This window comes from Tachyglossus aculeatus, chromosome 21, assembly GCF_015852505.1.
Source record: "Tachyglossus aculeatus isolate mTacAcu1 chromosome 21, mTacAcu1.pri, whole genome shotgun sequence".
Taxonomy (NCBI): domain Eukaryota; kingdom Metazoa; phylum Chordata; class Mammalia; order Monotremata; family Tachyglossidae; genus Tachyglossus; species Tachyglossus aculeatus.
In genome coordinates, this window is record NC_052086.1 from 37,408,535 (window position 1) to 37,413,695 (window position 5,161).

The window sequence follows — 5,161 nt, forward strand, 5'->3', positions numbered from 1 at the left end:
GTAAAATCATAGAATTTACAGCATCCTGTCGGTCCTAATTGGATTCCTGAAATTCCTAAATGCTCCCTCCCATGTTGCTGTGACTCAAAAGACACAGTGAGAATGGGATCGGGGCTGCTTGTCACTCGTCCCTCTCCCGGGAGGTGAACGGGCAGGTAGCCACTTTCCTTCTTTACTGCTCTAACTGAACTCATGTCTCCGAGTCATTTTTCTTTCCTATCTGCGTCACCACCCTGGGTACAAGAACCCTGCGGCCGATTTACATCGATTAACCTATTTTGCACCCTACTTGTCGATGACAGAAGTGACTTGCCCAAAGTCACCCGGCTGACAATCGGCAGAGCCGGGATTTGAACCCACGACCTCCGACTCCAAAACCCGGGCTCCTTTCCACGGAGCCTTCGGCTTCGTGCCCTGCCAGAAGCCGGGGGGGGGGACGGCCTTCCCAAACCGGAAGTGAGGCAACTCGCCGTTCCCGCGCAGGCAGGAGCGCCGACGGCGCGCACCCAGGGACAAACTTCCTCAATCACTGCCGGACGCCGAGGGGGCGGGGCCTTCTAAACCGGAAGTGGAGCAAGTCGCCGTTCCCGCGCGGACATTGACCGCCGACGGCGCGCGCCCAGGGACAAACTTCCTCACGCCCTGCCCGACGTCGGGGGGGCGGGGCCTCCTAAGCCGGAAGTTAGCTTACTGTGTGCAGAGCACTGTACTAAGCGCTTGGGAAGTCCAAGTTGGCAACATATACGGACGGTCCCTACCCAACAGTGGGCTCACAGTCCAGAAGGGGAAGACAGAGAGCAAAACATATGAACAAAATAAAATAATCAATCAATCGTATTTATTGAGCGCTTACTATGCGCAGAGCACCGTACTAAGCGCTTGGGAAGTACAAATTGGCAACACATAGAGACAGTCCCTACCCAACAGTGGGCTCACAGTCTAAAAGAATAAACATGTACAAATAAAGCAAATAAAGAGTAATATAAGATAAATAGAGTAATACACATGGTAAGAGCCCAGTGCGGGACAAGGCCTGCGTCCAACCCGATCTCCTTGGGAGCCACCCCGGCGTTCATTCATTCATTCAATCGTATTTATTGAGCGCTTACTGTGTGCAGAGCACTGGACTAAGCGCTTGGGAAGTCCAAGTTGGCAACATGTAGAGACGGTCCCTACCCAACAGTGGGTTCACAGTCTAAAAGGGGGAGACAGAGAACAAAACAAAGCATATTAACAAAATAAAATAAATAGAATAAACATGTACAAATAAAATAAGTAAATAAAGAGTAATATAAGATAAATAGAGTAATACACATGGTAAGAGCCCAGTGCGGGACAAGGCCTGCGTCCAACCCGATCTCCCTGGGAGCCATCCCGGCGTTCATTCATTCATTCATTCAATCGTATTTATTGAGCGCTTATGCATTGCCGGAAGTGGAGCCGAGCAGGCGCGCGCGCAGGAACGCCCGACGGCACGCGCCCAGGGACAAACTTTCTGCCGCGCTGCCGGACGCCGAGGGGGCGTGGCTTCCCAAGCCGGAAGTGGGGCAATTCGCCGTTCCCGCGCTGGCAGCAGCGGCGACGGCGCGCGCCCAGGGACAAGCTTCCTCACGCGCTGCCGGACGCCGAGGGGGCGGGGCTTCCCAAGCCGGAAGTGGTGTCGGGCGGACCCGCCGCCCTTAAAGGGGACGTAACACCCTTTCATTCATTCATTCGGTCGGATTTATTGAGCGCCGACTGGGTGCAGAGCGCTGGACTAAGCGCTTGGAAAGTACCGTTATTAATCTATTCATTTATTTTACTTGTTTATTAATCTATTTATTTTAATTGTACATATTTATTGTATTTATTTTATTTTGTTAATAATAAAATGATGATGATGGCATTTGTTAAGCGCTATGTACAAAGCACAGTTCTAAGCGCTGGGGAGGTTACAAGATGATCAGGTTGTCCCACGGGGGGCTCACAGTCTTCATCCCCATTTTACAGATGGGGTAACTAAGGCCCAGAGAAGTGAAGTGACTTGCCCGAAGTCACACAGCTGACAAATTGGCAGAGCCGGGATTTGAACCCATGACCTCTGACTCCAAAGCCCGGGCTCTTTCCACTGAGCCACGCTGCTTCTCCTTAGTACACAATATGTTAATATTATATGTTAATATATGTTATATGTTAATATGTTTTGTTTTGTTGTCCGTCTCCCCCTTTTAGACTGTGAGCCCGCTGTTGGGTAGGGACCGTCTCTAGATGTTGCCAACTTGGACTTCCCAAGAGCTTAGTCCAGTGCTCTGCACACAGTAACCTCACCGTTAGGCCTCGCTCTCGCCTGTCCCGCCATCGACCCCCGGCCCACGTCCTCCCCCGGGCCTGGAATGCCCCCAATCCCTCTGCCCCTCCGCCAAGCTAGCTCTCTTCCTCCCTTCAAGGCCCTACTGAGAGCTCACCTCCTCCAGGAGGCCTTCCCACACTGAGCCCCTTCCTTCCTCTCCCCCTCGTCCCCCTCTCCATCCCCCCATCTTACCTCCTTCCCTTCCCCACAGTACCTGTATATATGTTTGTACAGATTTATTACTCTATTTATTTATTTATTTTACTTGTACATATCTATTCTATTTTATTTTGTAGTATGTTTGGTTTTGTCTCCCCCTTTTAGACTGTGAGCCCACTGTTGGGTAGGGACTGTCTCTATATGTTGCCAATTTGTACTTCCCAAGTGCTTAGTACACTGCTCTGCACACAGTAAGTGCTCAATAAATACGATTGATGATGATGAGTAAGCGCTCAACAAATACGATTTATTTATTGATTGCCAACTTGTACTTCCCAAGCGCTTAGTACAGTGCTCTGCACACAGTAAGCGCTCCATAAATGCGATTGAATGAATGAATGAATGAATGAAATGACCTAATGGGACTAGGGAAGGGTGCCACTCTTGCTACTGCATTACAGCGCATTCCTGAAGTAGAGGAGATGCAGTTATTCATTCATTCTTTGGGAATAATAATAATAATGACGGCATTTATTAAGCACTACTATGTGCAAAGCACTGTTCTAAGTGCTGGGGAGGTTACAAGGTGATCAGGTTGTCCCGGTGGGGGGGCTCACAGTTTTAATCCCCATTTTACAGGTGAAGTAACTGAGGCCCAGAGAAGTGAAGTGACTTGCACAATGCCACACAGCTGACAAGCGGCGGAGCCTGGATTTGAACCCATGACCTCTGACTCCCAAGCCCGGGCTCTTTCCACTGAGCCACGCTGCTTCTCTGCTACCTAGGCTTTTAGACTGTGAGCTCACTGTTGGGTAGGGACCGTCTCTATATGTTGCCAACTTGTACTTCCCAAGCGCTTAGTACAGTGCTTTGCACACAGTAAGCGCTCAATAAATATGATTGATTGATTGATTGATTAGGCTGAAGGCCAGTCATGTACACTGTTGTCTTTAGCCACCAGAGACACAAATTGGGGAGATCTGAAAAGCAACCAGCCCATCATAGTCAGTGAACACTTACTGTGTGCAGAACACTGTAAGGGACTTCCAGATCAATCAATCAATCAATCAATCAATCAATCGTATTTATCCGAGGCAGGACCCGCACGAGGGGCCGGCGGTAAGACAGACGACGTCACGGACCGGTGAGGAGGTTGATTTTGGAGGAGCAGAGTGAGTTGTGCTAGGGCATCAGTGAGGTTAGATCATCATCATCAATCGTATTTATTGAGCGCTTACTGTGTGCAGAGCACTGGACTAAGCGCTTGGGAAGTCCAAATTGGCAACATCTAGAGACGGTCCCTACCCAACAGTGGGCTCACAGTCTACAAGGGGGAGACAGAGAACAAAACCAAACATACTAACAAAATAAAATAAATAGAATAGATATGTACAAGCAAAATAGAGTAGTAAATACATACAAACGCGTGGCTCAGTGGAAAGAGCCCGGGCCTTGGAGTCAGAAAACATGGGTTCAAATCCTGACATTGCCAACTGTCAACTGTGTGACTTTGGGCAAGTCACTTAACTTCTCTGTGCCTCAGTTACCTGATCTGTAAAATGGGGATCAAGACTGTGAGCCCCCCGGGGAACAGCCTGATCACCTTGCAACCTCCCCAGCGCCTAGAACAGTGCTGAAGACCGTGAGCCCCCCCATGGGACAACCTGATCACCTTGTAACCTCCCCATCATCATCATCAATCGTATTTATTGAGCGCTTACTATGTGCAGAGCACTGGACTAAGCGCTTGGGAAGTACAAATTGGCAACATCTAGAGACAGTCCCTACCCAACAGTGGGCTCACAGTCTAAAAGGGGGAGACAGAGAACAAAACCAAACATACTAACAAAATAAAATAAATAGGATAGATATGTACAAGTAAAATAAATAAATAGAGTTATAAAATCCCCAGCACTTAGAACAGTGCTTTGCACATAGTAAGCGCTTAATAAATGCCATCACCATCATTATTATTATCTGGACAGCCCTACAGTGATGGCTATTTTCCAGCAGAGAAATACAACTTGCCTTTGAAGATGCTACACTGTAGTTTATTGCCATTCTGATTGAGTCCCATTTTTGAAAAAGGGAAGTTTAGCGAGAGCGGCGTTCAAGAGCCGACAGCAAGGTCGTCATGGTACAGATCGTTCACAGTCTATCTTTTCCCACTTCCAGCAAATAAAACTTTCCTTTGAAGATGCTACACTATAGTTTATTGCCATCCTGATTGAGTCCCATTTTCGAAAAAGGGAAGTTTAGCGAGAGCGGCGTTCCAAAGCCGACAGCAAGGTCATCACAGTACAGATCGTTCACAGTCTATCTTTTCCCACTTCCAGCAAATAAAACTTGCCTTTGAAGATGCTACACTGTAGTTTATTCCCATCCTGATTGAGTCCCATTTTTGAAAAAGGGAAGTTTAGCGAGAGCGGCGTTCAAGAGCCGACAGCAAGGTCGTCACAGTACAGATCATTCACGGTCTATCTTTTCCCACTTCCAGCAAATAAAACTTGCCTTTGAAGATGCTACACTGTAGTTTATTCCCATCCTGATTGAGTCCCATTTTTGAAAAAGGGAAGTTTAGCGAGAGCAGCGTTCAAGAGCCTACAGCAAGGTCGTCACAGTACAGATCGTTCACGGTCTATCTTTTCCCACTTCCAGCAAATAAAACTTGCC